This window comes from Macaca thibetana, chromosome 9 (assembly GCF_024542745.1).
Source record: "Macaca thibetana thibetana isolate TM-01 chromosome 9, ASM2454274v1, whole genome shotgun sequence".
Taxonomy (NCBI): Eukaryota; Metazoa; Chordata; class Mammalia; order Primates; family Cercopithecidae; genus Macaca; species Macaca thibetana.
Genome location: NC_065586.1, coordinates 668,501 through 684,636, shown reverse-complemented (window position 1 = coordinate 684,636; position 16,136 = coordinate 668,501). Strand labels below are relative to the sequence as shown.

The window sequence follows — 16,136 nt, the reverse complement described above, 5'->3', positions numbered from 1 at the left end:
TTTTCCTGTGTGTAAATGCCTTCCTTAGGAACAGGGAAGATTATTAACTCAGCTGTGTTTCCTTCCCTTCTCTTTCTCACTGCCACCCCCCACCCCATACCTTAATACCTTTTGTCCCTTCAATGCCTTTATAAACTTTGTCTTCTCACAGTTTTTCTGGTGAAGCTGTCATGGCTCCGATTTCAACCATAAAGGATATGCAGTTCAGTGATGCTGCTGGTTTTACATCTCCTTTCCCATCAGCCCCATTGCCCCGGTTAGGAGACCTAGACCATGGAGTATGTTGTAATATTGAAAGTATTTCATGTTTAACACAATTTTTTTTTTTTGAGACTGAATCTTGTTCTGTTGCCCAGGCTGGAGTGCAGTGGCATGATCACGGCTCACTGCAAACTCTGCCTCCCTGGTTTAAGGGATTCCCCTGCCTCAGCCTCCTGAGTAGCTGGAACTACATACAGGTGCGTGCCACCACGCCTGGCTAATTTTTGTATTTTTAGTACAAATGGGGTTTCACCATGTTGGCCGGGCTAGTCTTGAACTCCTGACCTCAAGTGACCCAATTGCCATGGCCTCCCAGAGTGCTGGGATTACAGGCGTGAGCCAGTGCGCCTGGCCGTGTTTGACACAAATTTGAAAGCGTACTACTTAATTTTTAGGTTGAGTGTGATAATCATAGAGATGAGACTTGATCTTTGCTGAAAATGTTCTTTATGAAGTCTGATGTGCATGAATTTGCCTGATAAAATACTCTTGTATTTACACAAATCATTGTAGTCACACTGTAGCCAGAGTGTGGCACAGCCTGATGGCTGGCCTCTTCAGAAACTCTCCAGGACTGGCCTAGGCCTCGCCCTGCGTGTGCTTCCACTTCTGCCTTTTCCTTCTCTGCCCTGCCCCACCTTTTAGTCAGGATCACACCTCCCTCTCTTACCTTGGTGTTGCAAATGTTGTAGCCATTGCTGTTGGTAGATTCTTTGCCTGAAATTGAATGTCCACCTCCTTTTAAAAAAATTTTAAAATATTTACTTAGCTCCTTAACCCATCCTTAAAAAGATATTTTAGGATTCCTCCAGGCTGCTTTGCCTTAAGTTCTGAGGTTATGCTTCTCTGTTTCTGTAGCAACGTAAGTGTACCCTTGTGTTAGTTAGCACATAATTAATGTAAGCTCCTTGTGAGTGAGATTTTCTTTTTATGCTTGTCAACTCTGCCCAGCCCAGGGCCTGGTAAACTGTAGATGTTTAATGAAATTAATTCAAGTAAAGAGATAAGAATGCTTAAAGCCATCTCCCACCTGTGTTCCAGAGAAATTGTTTGCTGATTGTATACTTGTACCTTTCTGTAAACAAATAGGAAAATCTTTACTCAAAAAGAATACATTAGAAAGGATCTTATAGAGTATAAAAGCTATATTTACAAATTTTTAACTGACTTTTCATAGCTACATACAGTACATAAAGTATTTTCAGATAGGGTGATTTAACCACATGACCTTTAAATTATACTGTTTCTCAGTCTTTAAAAATGTGCCCTCTTTCGGCTGGGCGTGCGTTTTTTTTTTTTTTTTTTTTTTTTTTTTTTTTTTGAGATGGAGTTTCACTCTTGTTGCCCAGGCTGGAGTGCAATGGCACGATCTCGGCTCACTGTAACCTCTGCCTCCCAGGTTCAAGCAGTTCTCATGCCTCAGCCTCCCTGGTAGCTGGGATTATAGGCGTGTGCCACCACGCCCAGCTAATTTTGTATTTTTAGTAGGCGTGAGCCACCGCGCCTGGCACGGCTGGGTGCTTTGATTCATGCCTGTAATCCCAGCACTCTGGGAGGCCGAGGCAGGTGGATCACCTGAGGTTAGGAGTTCGAGACCAGCTTGGCTAACATGGTGAAACCTCGTCTCTACTAAAAATACAAAAATCAGCCAGGCGTGGTGGTGCGTGCTCGTAATCCCAGCTACTTGGGAGGCTGAGGCGGGAGAATTGCTTGAACCCAGGAGGCAGAGGTTGCAGTGACCTGAGATCACGCCACTGCACTCCAGTCTGGGTGACAGAGTGAGGCTCTGTCTCAAAAAAAAAATAAAATAAATAAAATAAAATAAAATAAAATAAAATAAACGCCCCCTTTTTGATAGCCATAGAATTTCTTACCTTTATTTTGCTTTAAAATAAAAACATCGCGTTAACCCAAAATAAAACAATTGCAATATTGAAAATGTATCTTTTAAACTTTAGTGGAGGTTTTTCCATTTTTAATTTTCTGTTAAGTCTTGCTACAGGGCCTGGAATAAAGGAGGGCCACTGAGAGGTAAGAAAAGGGTTCATTTTCTTCCTGTGGCAAGTATTCTGACCAGTTGAGCACTAGGGATGCAAAGATGAAAGGCAACAGGATTTTTCTGTGAGGCCCGTCATCCAGCAGGAATAGGAAAGTGCATTGTTCTATGTAAAGCCGTAGAGACTGGCCTTTGGAAGTGACTGGCTCTCAGCTCCATGCTGCTTTGGATAGTCTGCTACAACAGTTACATGTGTTAGGGTGTATCCTGCCCTGCACTCTCCGTGTCTCCGCTCCTTGATGTATTATTCTTCATAGTATTTATGACACTATAACATGCCATATAATTATTTTATGTATGGCCCATCTTCTCCAGTCTAACGCTCTCCCAACTGAGCTATTTCGGCTACTATGGCCCACCTTCTCGTACTTGAATGTAAACTCTTACGAGATCAAGATTTATATTTTGCTCCTCAGTATGAACCTAGGCCTTAGAACAATATCTGGTATGTAGCTTGCACTAAATAGTTGATGAGTAAATCCCAGTATCAACAACAGGGATAGATTGCCATCTCTTTTGGAGTTTGCTGTCCATTGAGACAGGTGGACAATCACATAATCCAATAGGAAAGTGCAGTGCACTAAGATCCGGCCTTGGGGGGAGGTATCAGGAGGCTTCCCTGAGGACGCGATGGTGGCACTGCGATTGGAGGGATGGTGATGGAGTGAGAGGTCAGCAGAGAGAATTACCTGTGTAGTGCCCCAGGTGGGAAGGTGCCGAGTGCTTTGAAGGAACTAGTGTGAACAAGGCTGAAGGAAGAGAACACAGCTGGGAAGCAGGTGGAGAGTTTTATTTTACAGAGCTTGGGAGGTCCCATATAGGTTGATTATTTTGCCCTTTATCCTAAGACCAGTGGGAAGCAGTTGAAGGGTTTTATATCATAGAATTGTCTTTTTTAAATGATTCTGCTTTGTAGAGAGTGGTGTGGAAGCAGGAAGTGGTCATATGGTGGGTGTTACTAGGCGGCAAGGTAGGGAACCTCTTTCTTCTTGTGTACACCTTCATACATCTTCATAGTTGAAAAGGCCAAGCCCCAGTCTAAATGAGACCAGCCAGCTTCCTTAAAATCCCTTTAATTTGTATTACATATAATCATGTATGTTTAAAAATATTTTTTTTTTGAGACAGTTTGTGTCACCCAGGCTAGAGTCCAGTGGCATGCTCACAGCTCTCTGCAGCCTCGACCTGAGCTTGAGCGATCTTGCCGCCTCAGCCTCCTGAGTAGCTGGGACCCATGGGTGCATGTCACCACACCTGGCTAATTAAAAAAAATTTTTTTTTTTTTTTTGTAGAGGTGACAGGTCTCGAATTCCTGAGTTCAAGCAGTCCCAGAGTGTTGGGCTTACAGATGTGAGCCATTGCACCTGGCTTAAAAATGCTTTAAAAATTGTTTAGAAAATATGTCTTAAATTTGTTAATATTTGCCAGTTGTTTAAAATATATTTGTTATTTCAGATAATTTCAAACTTATTAACATTCCTTTTTTAAGAATGTTTCTGAAAAATGAGAACATTTAGTTTTCACATTTCAGAGAGCTTTGTTTTTATTGTCAGTGCTCAAAATACAGAGATAAAAACCTAGTGATCAATTTGGTATAGATTTACAAATTGCTTCAGTGATTATTATCTGTTAACATGTTAAACATTCTCTTTTTTAAAATACCGAGTCCTTCAAAATTTTCTTTAAAGGCTTCGTGCTTTTCTGAACATTCTTTTCTTTCTCTTTGTTGATTATATACTTGTATTTCATTGCTGAGATTATCGTCTGTGTAATTTTTGCCTTATCAGTCAGAGAATACCAGTAACCTTTGGGAGGCATGTACAGTTTTGTTTGTTTGTTTGTTTGTTTTTACTGGGTCTGTAAAGAAGGAAAGTTTAGTCCGGTTGGGGAGCAGTCTCACTTCTTCCTGAGAAGTAATACCAGACTCTCTGTCTGTGGGAGGGGTCAGTGAATCACCTTTGCAAACGAAAAGACGCAGTAGTTGGTAGGATTCAGATCTGTGCTGGGAAACCCCAATGGATTTCCAGTTTATTGCTTTAACCATTCAGTCCTGACTTTAAAAGTAGACTTGAAGTCCCTATGGGATGTTACCTTCTAAAAATCTAGACATTTGAAAGGATGAAAGCATTGTCTCTTGTGCTTTTAGGGGGTTAAAAACATTCAAACCATTGATAGAACACTGGTTGGCATTTAGTGTTTCTTGAGTACTGTAAATACGGTAGCTTACTGTGAAAGTCTTTTTGGGTGAACTTTTGTTTGGCATGATTTTTTTTTTTTTTTTTTGAGGCAGTCTCTCTGTGTCGCCCAGTCTGGAGTGCAGTGGCGCAGTCTCCGCTCACTGGAAGCTCTGCCTCCTGGGTTCGCGCCATTCTCCTGCCTCAGCCTCCTGAGTAGCTGGGACCGCAGGTGCCCGCCACCACACCCGGCTAATTTCTTTGTATTTTTAGTAGAGATGGGGTTTTACCGTGTTAGCCAGGGTGGTCTCGATCTCCTGACCTCAAGCGATCCGCCTGCCTTGGCCTCCCAAAGTGCTGGGATTACAGGCGTGAGCCACTGCGCCCGGTCTGCCTGGCATGATTTTAAGTTCTATGTTCCATATTCCTCTGTGGTTGATATTCATACCTCCAGTGATACTTGATATTTATTTATTTAAGAGATGAGGTCTCACTCTGTTGCCCAGGCTGCAGGAGTGGAGTGCAATGGCATGACCATTGCTCACTGCAGCCTCCAATTTCTGAGCTCCAGTGATCCTCCTGGCTATTTAAATAATAATTTTTTGATACATGAGGTCTTGCCATGTTACTCAGGCTGGCCTCAATCTCCTGGCCTCAAGTGATCCTCCAACCTCAGCCTCCCAAGTTGCTGGGAATGTGAGTGTGAGCCCCTGTGCCTTGCTCCAGTGATAGTTGTTACCAGGCTAGATTGCTAGTCCAGATTGCCTTTCAGTGGGTCACTTGGAGCAGGGGTCACTAACTCCCAGTCTGTGGACCCATAGCCGTGATGGCCTGTTAGGAATTGGGCTGTACAGCAGGAGGTAAGCAGCAGGGTGAGTGAGCAGCAAGCAGCAGGGTGAGTGAGCATTACTTCCTGAGCTCACCTCCTCTCAGATGAGCAGTTGACTAGATTCTCATAGGAGCGCAAATCCTGTTGTGCACTGCACAGGCAAGGGATCTAGGTTGCATGCTCCTTATGAGAATCTAATGCCTGATGATCTGAGGTGGAGCAGTTTCATCCTGAAAGCATCCTCCTCACCACCCCGCACCCCCTGACCCCTCTGCTCTGTCTGTGGAAAAATTGTCTTGCATGAAACCAGTCAGTCCCTGGTATCAAAAAAAGTTGGGTACCGCTGACTTGGAGTACTGACTATTGTGAAAATGAGTAACTGATGAATCAGCAATAGTTGCTTTTTCACACTGTCAGTGAAGACCAAAGAATGAATATGGGAAGTAGCATTACCAGTGTTGCTTTTGTGCGCATGACCTTTTCAGTTTTTCACAACTTTCCCATTTTTTTCTATACACTGATGAATTGAATCTCTTCTGCTGAAATCATTATTCTTCAGGGCTCAGTAAGGAGAGTTAAACCTAAGCCTGAAAGGACTGGAAGTGGGACGTAGAACTGCCAAATAAACTGTAGAAGCATTGAGGCACTTAAAAATCTCCATGACCTGGCAAAATTCCAGTGAAGAGTAAACGTTTGCAGTGTGCCTCGGGATTCTGAGTGACCACAAGTTTTATTATCTTTCAGGCAAGGCCACACAGACTCTTGGCATGCTATTTCCTATAAGTTCAGAATTTTGAAAGTGTGTTGGTCACTGTGGTAGTCCCCCCTCCACCACCGCCCCCTGCCAACCTTATGGTAAAGAAAGAGGTGGTAGTTTGAGTCTGTTATTGAGAATAGGTTTTTCATGAAATCACATGAAGTTACAGCTCAACATAAATCGCTATATTAGATGTTTTCCCAAAATCATCATATGGCCACAATTATATTAGATAATTATATGAGTAAGGCAAATAAATCCTGGATCATTAACTTCCAGTTTCTTTCTTTCTTTTTTGGAGCTGGAGTTTTGCTCTTGTTGCCCAGGCTGGAGTGCAGTGGTGTGATCTTGGCTCACTGCAACCTCTGCCTCCTGGGTTCAAGCGATTCTCCTGTCCTGGCCTCCTGAGTAGCTGGAATTATAGGCATGTGCCCCCACACCCAGCTAGTTTTGTATTTTTTTTTTCCGGGTTTTTAGTGAATTTAATGCATGAGTGTCAAAAATCAATGGCAGAGGAAAAAATGAATAAAATTAAAATGGGGTCAGGAGAAAAGGGCCATGGGCATACACAGGAGGGGCAGTCAGTGGCCGAGTTAGGAGGTGGAGCAGTGGAATTCCTTGGGTGTCATATCTCGTCCAACCCGTAGTCCTCCTCCGGGAAGTGTGTCGCCCCCCCCCCCCCCCCCCCCCGTCACGACTGCTGGCTTGACAAAGGCGCCATACTTGGCCTGGCATTCGAAGTAGCTTCCCATTCACACTGCCATCGTTTTTCCCCAGTGGCTCATCATAGCGGACACCAATCCAGTAACCAGGCTTGAAATCTGTGAGACCTACATACATGATGGTACCCCGGTGTCCCGCCGCCCACACCTCACAGCGGCTGCCCACGGGGATGGAGCTGGCCTGGGTCTTCTCTTTGGCAAGGCGCTGGGCGGCCTCGGCCTCCTGCTGAGCCCGCTCCTTGTTGTAGCGGCCAAGCTTGCTGCGCTTCAGCAAGAAGCAAACCGTGTCTTGCCTCTGGTCGCAGGCTTCTTGTGAGATCGTGTACTTCTCCACCCAGGACACATCCTCATACTCACCAAGGCGGGCGCCGCTGTGGTCAGTGAGGTGGATGCGGCGGCCGTCATCTACAGGGTAGGAGCCCAGCAGCGCATCCTCTTGATCCAGCTTGCTGTAGAACTTGTCGTCAACTCCATACAGCTCCAGTTCCATGCAGGAAGCAGGATGCCCACCAGCAACTCCAGTTTACACTTAAACTCAGCCATGGTGAGGCTGCGGCTGTACTGCTTCTCTGAGCAGAAGGTGTTGAGGGAGCTGCTGATGAAAACGGTCACCGTGGGTGCCGACACCCCCGTCACCTCCATCTTGCCGTGCCCTGCCGCAGCCTGCAGCGTGGTCTCTCCGCAGCCGCCGCCAGCCGCTGCTGGGCTATCCTAGTTTTGTATTTTTAGTAGAGACGGGGTTTCTCCATGTTGGTCAGGCTGGTCTCGAACTCCCGACCTCAGGTGATCCACCTGCCTTGGCCTCTCAAAGTGCTGGGATTCCAGGCGTGAGCCACTGTGCCTGACCCTTAACTTCCAGTTTTCAATTTGATGTTGGGACGTGTGGTTAGGTAAATTTATTGTAAAGCATATGTTTATGAAATGTTTAATAATAATAATAGTGAACATAACATTTAATCAGCCTTAACCCAGTTGCATGGAATATTTTCTTTTTATCAGTTCCATTGTTGTCAGTCTGGAATTACAAGACTGAAGGAACCTTTAATTCTTTTTAATTCTTTTTTTTTTTTTTTTGAGACGGAGTCTCACTCTCTCCCCCAGGCTGAAGTGCAGTGGCTGTATCTGGGCTCACTGCAGTTGTCACCTCCTGGGTTAAAGTGATTCTCGTGCTTCAACCTCCAGAGTAGCCAGGACTACAGGCACGCCACCATGCCCAACTTATTTTTATAGTTTTAGTAGAGACAGGGTTTCTCCATATTGGCCAGGCTGGTCTCCAACTCCTGGCCTCAAGTGATCTGCCTGCCTTGGCCTCCTAAAGTGCTGAGATTACAGGCCTGAGCCACTGTGCCTGGCCCGATTAATTCTTAATTCATATGTTAGGTGTGAATTAAATAGTACTTTCGAAGTAGGACATTTATATTCTAAGACTTTGAGTTTTGTTCTATGTTATTTTGTCAACTGAGATTTTGTAACTAGTTTGTGAAAATAACTGTCAGAAAAACAGTGTAATATTGCAGTTGCAGTCTTAGGATTTTAGATCTCTACAGACTCAGAAACTGAAGCCCGTGAGGTAAAATTAATTAGAGATACAGCTGGCTAGTTGGTGACGAAAGTAGGACTGTAACGAGTCTTCTCTAAGTCCAGCATCCCTTTGCGCTGTAATTGCAGAGTTCACTGTGGTCGCTATTAAGGCGTACCCTGCGCTGTAGTATATCGAAAGAAATTGGTGAAAGCATTGTTATGTTAGATATATATGTTAGATAATTTAAATAAGTGTTTTAACTTTTTGAGGTAGATTTTTAAAGCAGTTATTAGACTGTGCTCTTTAAAAGATTGAAATATATTTACTCCAGGAAAATTAAGTGTTTTGTCATTTTAGATAATCCATTAACCTTAATCCAAATAGGGAGGTGCTAATTGGTGTTCTAGTTAACAAGCTCCAGTTTGTATCATGTAATCAGACTGCAGCTTACAGTTCATCTTTGAGAAATAGTCTAAGACAAACTCATGTAAATTGAATGGTTTTCTTCCTAAAGCATTCAGAGAGAGTTGTTAATTTTAACGTCCACGCTGTTAACACAGGAGTCTGTGTGCAGGCTCGGATCCAACTTCAACACCTGTGTCCATACCTGTCACCTTTGTGTAGAGGAACTCACACTAGAGATAATGTGACTTGCTGTGAGCTCTCCTGGCCTTTGGTTTACTGTCCTCAGGCAACTGTGGTGTGTGTCAGGATCTTTCACACAGCTTTCTTACATTCTTAAGAAACTACTGCAAATTGCAACAACTCCCACCCTCAACAATGTATTGGACTTGTGATTCAGAGGATTGAAAGCCCCCTGCCTTTTTTCCCCCCCATTTATTCTTCAGACAGAACACTTGTTTTACTGTTTGGGAAACTGAGTCTTGGTGACAGTTTGCTTTACATCATCCAATACAGGAAGAACAGAAAATGGGATCTTTCTAGCTTCTTGCTTATAAGCCTGTTGCAAGTAATACCCAACTCTTAGAAAGGGTCAGCGTTCTGTGCAGCACCTTGGATCCAAATAACATGATATATTTGGGGGCTTAAGTCACACATCATAGTTCAGCATCAGAGATACAGGCCCTGTATTTAATAGTTTAATAACTTAATTGTTTAAATATTTAATAGTTTAATAATTACTGTTAAACAGAAAGTATTAATAGTAATTTTCATCGTGGTTATCTTTGAAGCTAGAGATGTCCTACACTACAAGATCAAGAAAAGTTAACTACCTTTCTGAACAGTAATTCAGAATCATTGGAACTGATGGCAGTTTTCAGTGGCTCATTCTTATAGTTTGCCTGAAACTTTTTTTTTTTTGGAGATGGTCTCACTCTGTTGCCCAGGCTGGAGTGCAGTGGTGTGATCTTGGCTTATTGCGGCCTTGACCTCCCAGTCTCAAGCGGTCCTCCCTCCTTAGCCTCCCAAGTAGCTGGGACTACAGGCACGTGCCACACACCTGGCTAATTTTTGTATTTTTTTGTAGAGATGGGTTTTTGTCTTGTTGCACAGGCTGGTCTCAAACTCCTGGGCTCAAGCAATCCTCCTGCCTTGGCCTTCAAAAGCAGTGGAATTACAGGCATGTGCCATCATCCCTGGCCTGTCTGAAACTTTCTTTGTGATGTTAGTGTTGACCTAAAATGAAGAAGCTGAGTAAAGAGTTTATTTGGGCCAAGCTTGATGATTGCAACCCAGGAGCATAGACCAAGTTGCTCTGAGTATATGTATATGTATATGTATATGTATATGTATATGTGTGTGTATATATATGTGTGTGTGAGTATGTATACACATTCTGATTAGCAGCAGTTACAAGTGGATTTTTATGATGGAATGATGTATGACGGTGCTGGGAAGGTTCATTCTCAGTCCTCAGTCAAGTCACTGATTTGTGTAACTGTCGTTGCTTGTTAAATCTTCTGTAGTCTTTGAATTTCATGCTTTTGGTTTTCTTAGAGGTAAAACAATAAGATACATAGTAAAAATCCTGTTACATTGGGGATTCAGTCCAAATTGTAGGAAAACAATAAAAACTCAAACACACACACACACACAATGGTCAAGGCTGGAATCTAATAACATGGGTACTGTAGTTTTCTTGGGAAGCATAATTTTTCCTCTCTCTAGTCCCCATTTTTACCAAAGATGTAAATCTTAGGAGGACCAGCTTACTTGCAAAATAAGTTTTAGTATTGTCCTTGGGCTGATTATTTGCATAAAATACAACAAGAATAATGATTGGTCATATAGTTTCTTTGTTATCTTTGCTGGAACTTTCATAAGGAATTTTGGATTCAACTCTAAACCCTCAAGGCTAGGAAGCCAAGCCAAGGACTATGCTGGTAATACATGAATTGGGTGACTTCCTCTCTTCTTGAGGTCACAAAATATCTTGAGGTTCCTGGGCATTTCAGAAAGTAAGATTCTTTTACTGCTCTACATCAGGAACCTTGTAAAGGAGCTGTGTAAACAAGGTACCAGGCTGGTCTTTCCAACAGGCTTCTTATTGGCTCTACATAGTCAACCTCAGTTCTTTAAACCAGTCTGGTCATACTTTAAAATACACCGTTCCAGTCAAGAGCGTCGGTAGAATAGCCAGTGTCTTCAATTGTGTCCTGTTACAATAAACTGGTTTTTTTTTTTTTGTTTTTTTTTTGTGTTTTTTTTTTGAGACGGAGTCTCGCTCTGTCGCCCAGGCTGGAGTGCAGTGGCCGGATCTCAGCTCACTGCAAGCTCCGCCTCCCGGGTTCACGCCATTCTCCTGCCTCAGCCTCCCGAGTAGCTGGGACTGCAGGCGCCTGCCACCTCGCCCGGCTAAGTTTTTGTATTTTTAGTAGAGACGGGGTTTCACTGTGTTACCCAGGATGGTCTCGATCTCCTGACCTCGTGATCCGCCCGTCTCAGCCTCCCAAAGTGCTGGGATTACAGGCTTGAGCCAATTAAACTGGTTTTTATGGAGCTTAAAACGCGTATAATTAGACTGTCATAAAATAAGGATACTATGACTAGTTTACGCATTTTGGAGAAATCAGGTAGAAAGGCAAATGTTTCAGTTTTGCTCATAAAGTTATGTTTTACCCATTTGCTACAAGCTATAAATGAAAGAAAAAGCTTCCTTGACTTGGGAAAACAAAACATGAAAAGAAAAGAATCAGCAATGTTTCGAACAAAATGTCGTAAAAATCATTTCAGTTATCTGTAATTTCAGTCCTATGTAATTAAGTTTTATTCTGCTTGATATACAGAGTTAGCAATCTTCATGAACCCAACAGTTTATTAGAGTTCTGAAAGTTTTTACTTAGTCCAATGATATGATCTCCAAAATTATCAGAAACTTGTATTCAAGAGTACTTACCACCAGGCATAGTGGCTCATGGCTATAATCTCAGCACTTTAGGAGGCCAAGAAGTGAGGATTGCTTGAGGCCTTGAGTTCAAGACCACCCTGGCCAACATAGCAAGACACCCATTCTACAAAAAATTGAAAAAGTAGCCAGGTGTGGTGGCATGTGCTTCTAGTGAGGCTGAGGTGGGAGGACCACAGAAGTCCAGGAGTTGGAGGTTGTAGTGAGTTAGAAGGTGCCTGCACTCTAGCCTGCACAGCACAGCGAGACCTTGTCTCTTTCTTTCTTTATTTTTTTGAGACAGAGTTTCACTCTTGTTGCCCAGGCTGGAGTGCCATGGCATGATCTCAGCTCACTGCAACCTCTACCTCCCAGGTTCAAGTGATTCTCCTGCCGTGGCCTCCCAAGTATCTGGGATTACAGGCATGTGCCACCATGCCCGGCTAATTTTGTATTTTTAGTAGAGATGGGGTTTCTCCATGTTGGTCAGGCTGGTCTCGAACTCCCGACCTCAGGTGATCTGCCTGCTTTGGCCTCCCAAAGTGATGGGATTACAGGCGTGAGCCACCGCAACCGGCTGAGACCTTGTCTCTTAAAAAAAAAAGAATTATTTTCTATGAATTCCCTTGAAGAAACAGCAAAATTTTGACCGTAGCCAAGTGTAAACTGCTTTTTGAGAAGAGTCAAAGTAGAACAGTAGTTATCTGCGGATGCCAAAAGACTTAGAGTAGCTACAGTTAAAGACACAATTTACAAGAAATTTCATTATTTTTGTGACATACAACAATTTAACATAATTAACCATAATTATGTCTGACATACCAAGACACATCAGGGTTTCAGAAATCTCATGTAATTTTGGAACACATATTAATAACATGCACTCAAATATAACCCAAAGTTAAACACCATTTCTTATTTGACAAAGCTTCACATACAATTTTAACATACAAATTAAGCCTAATAGGTCTCTCTCAGACTTTCAGGGGATTCCTTTTGGAAAAGACTTAATTTTAGAATTTGAAAGTTGATTTTGGGAAATATGTGAAACATTAAAGGTTTAAAACTCTTGTTCAAAATAGGATCACAGGTTGCTGTAAAATACTAGTTATTTAGCCAGATAATTGAAAGATTTCAGAAAACAAAAACCTTTTTTTTGTCTTTTTGAGGCGGAGTCTCGCTCTGTCGCCCAGGCTGGAATGCAGTAGTGCGATCTCGGCTCACTGCAACCTCCGCCTCCCGGGTTCACACCATTCTCCTGCCTCAGCCTCCCGAGTAGCTGGGACTGCAGGTGCCTGCCACCGCGCCCGGCTAATTTTTTGTATTTTCAGTAGAGATGGGGTTTCAGCGTGTTAGCCAGGATGGTCTCAATCTCCTGACCTCGTGATCCCCCGCCTTGGCCTCCCAGAGTGCTGGGATTATAGGTGTGAGCCACCGCGCCCGGCCAAAAATGCAAAAACCTTTACTCTTTTTTGATACTCAGTTTTCTAAACAATCAAATGACCTGACAAAGACAGCACGAGATCAACAGAATCTTTTTCTTGTTTTGCAGCTTATTCAAAAGGTGAACAAAAGTCTTTTGTTATCATCATTAGTATTATATGAACATCTTGTTCAAAAGAGAAAAATAAGTTTTACCTTTGCACCAGTATATTATCAATGCTAGAGCCTTTATTTGTTTATTTTTTTTTCTGGAGACGGTCTGCTCTGTTGCCCAGGCTGGAGTGTAGTGGTGTGATCATAGCTCACTGCAGCCTCAAACTCATGGGCTCAAGTGATCCTTCCATCTCAGCCTCCTAAATATAAAGCTGTTTTAATGGAGCTGTCCATCAGATCTCAATCAGCTTGGACCATGCAAGATAAAATTTCCATAAACTTTTTACGACAACTTAAATTTTTTATTAAAGAGCAGACCAGTGCTCCAGGAAAAGTCTGCTGTTCTGACACAGGGGCCCAGTCTCTGGCCCTGCATTAGTGTATGTTGTATAGTAATGTTCAGTTTTAGCAAAATTAAATCTCTTCTAATTTAGCCAGCTTGATTATATGCAATATTTTTTTCACAAGATTAATCTTCTGCAAAGGTTCTACAACTTGCTTAAGCTGGTTTTGACCTATACCTCTTTTTTTTTTTTTTTTTTTTTTTTTTTTTTTTTAAGCGGGGGAGCAGCGAGTCTACCTCTGTAGCCCAGGCTGGAGAGTGCAGTGGCATGATCTCGGCTCACTGCAACGTCCGCCTTCCGAGTCCCGGTTCAAGCAGTTCTTTTGCTTCAGCCTCCTGAGTAGCTGGGATTACAGACACACGCTGCTATGCCCAGCTAATTTTTGTATTTTTAATAGAGACAGGGTTTCACCATGTTGGTCAGGCTGGTCTTGAACTCCTGACCTTGTGATCCACCCACCTTGGCCTCCCAAAGTGCTGGGATTACAGGCATGAGCCACCACGCCCGATGTGATTTTTTTTTTTTTTTTTTTTGGCTGAGTCTCCCTCTGTAGTCCAGGCTGGAGTGCAGTGGCACAGTCTCAGCTCACTGCAACCTACCTACCTTTTTTATACTGGCATTTTACCTTAAGAGAAAAACTTAATTTCCTTTCCCCCTTATCATTTGACCATGCAAAAATCTCTTGTGTAAAAGGGAAAAACAATTACTTTCTCTTTTCAACTTTCCTTACATCTTTTAAAATATACTCTGTATATAAAATTGTTTCTTACACCTAATAGTTTTAATTACGTATATTAACTACAGTTTACCTCTCAGTAACTCAGATTTCCAGTGAAAAACCCAGGAAGTAATTTTGAACTGTTTTATACCACATGAAAACAATTTCTTAGTATTTCCTCAATTTTTGTTTATAAGAGACCTAAATATATTTAACTTTTCTGTATCCTATAAATGACATAGGTATTTTATGATTATCTGTTAATTAACATAACATGGCTTTTAGATTAAAATTTTGAAAAAGGTTTGTGAAACTATGAAAAGTTTGTTTATAAATATCTAATTTACATTCATCTAATTTATTTATTTATTTATTTTTTTGAGACGCAGCCTTGCTCTATCACCCAGGCTGGAGTGCAGTGGCTTGATCTCAGCTCACTGCAACGTCCGCCTCCTGGGTTCAAGTGATCCTCCCACCTCAGCCTCCCGGGTAGCTGGGACTACAGGCACGTGCCGCCATGCCCAGCTAATTTTTGTATTTTTAGTAGAGACGGGGTTTCACTGTATTGGCCCGGCTGTTCTCGAATTCCTGACGTCAAGTCAGACCTCCTGCCTCTGCCTCCCAAAGTGATGGGATTAGAAGTGTGAGCCACTGCACCTGGCCCTAATTTATTCATTCTTAACAGTTATTCTGCTTGAATAGCTCATTAAACAAAGCTAGCCATCATCTCAAGTTATTTCTTTGTTAATCCTTTCTACAGCCTGTGAAACCCTAGAGTTAAATGAATGAGTATTTGCTGATGAGAAGACACAGCTCCTTTCATTAAACCAACAAACTAATCTTTATTTACCAAAGATTTACCCAAGTCATGAACTAAAAGACTTTTGAGTTTCTATTTGTCTGATAAAATATTTGATTTAAGCACTTGTGTTTTCTTTAAGCTGGTTAATTAGAGGTCTTTCATATACTTTCGTAGTGAAATATTATATATACATGATACATAAAAGTAAAGACATGCAGATGCACTAACAGAAGCAGATCTTATAGTTTTATAAGATTTTTTCATTTGCTAGTGAAAATAATTCCCCCCTTTTAGACTACCAGTCTCTTAATTATCTGTTCCATTACCCTAAACAACTCAGATTGCTAGGCAACCCTAAATTTTCACTTCCAAAGACATGACTCTCAGGTGAAAACTTACATCCCAAAGGCAGAGAACTTAGATCTAAACACTATTATTTGTTGAATCAAAAAGGGATAGTCAGGAATTGCCAGGGAAAAACATTAAACAAAGGTAAGGTTTGCTCTGTGAACCTTAAGCCAATGTTTTTTTCATTGTAAAAGTTTATAGTGGCTTGAGTACAGGAAGGGAGATGCCCTTAGAGGTGTCAGTTTCTTTTGTAAAGAGGTTCAGGATAGCTAGCTAAATGTCAGAAAGTCATATTTGGTGTTTTTGTTTTTGACGGGGTCCCACTTGTCATTCAGGTTGGAGTGCAGTGACCTCTGCAACCTCTGCCTCCCAGGTTCAAGTGATCCTTCTACCTTAGCCTCCCGAGTAGCTAGGACCACAGGCGTGCACCACCATGCCCCGCTAATTTTTTCTTTTTTTGTGGTTTTTTTTTTTTTGTCAAGACGAGATTTCTCCATGTTGCCCAGGCTGGTTTTGACCTCTTGAGCTCAGGGGATCTGCCTGCCTCAGCCTCCCAAAGTGCTGAGATTACAGGTTTGAGCCAGTGCGCTCTGCCATAGAAAGTCATGTATTGGAGAGCAGTTTGGTTAGATAGGTGGTCCTCCAACCTAGATGTTTCTTG

General features: G+C 42.3%; 2 protein-coding genes and 1 pseudogene across 2 annotated transcripts in view; 2 read left to right on the top strand and 1 right to left on the bottom strand.

Moving 5' to 3' along the window:
* DIP2C (disco interacting protein 2 homolog C) overlaps positions 1-16,136 on the top strand; it is an 840,898-nt gene that overhangs the window by 414,245 nt on the left and 410,517 nt on the right. The window lies entirely within an intron of this gene.
* Positions 1-16,136, top strand: part of LARP4B (La ribonucleoprotein 4B) — a 125,685-nt gene that overhangs the window by 4,102 nt on the left and 105,447 nt on the right. The window lies entirely within an intron of this gene.
* Positions 6,545-7,486, bottom strand: LOC126963276 (tubulin-folding cofactor B-like; annotated as a pseudogene).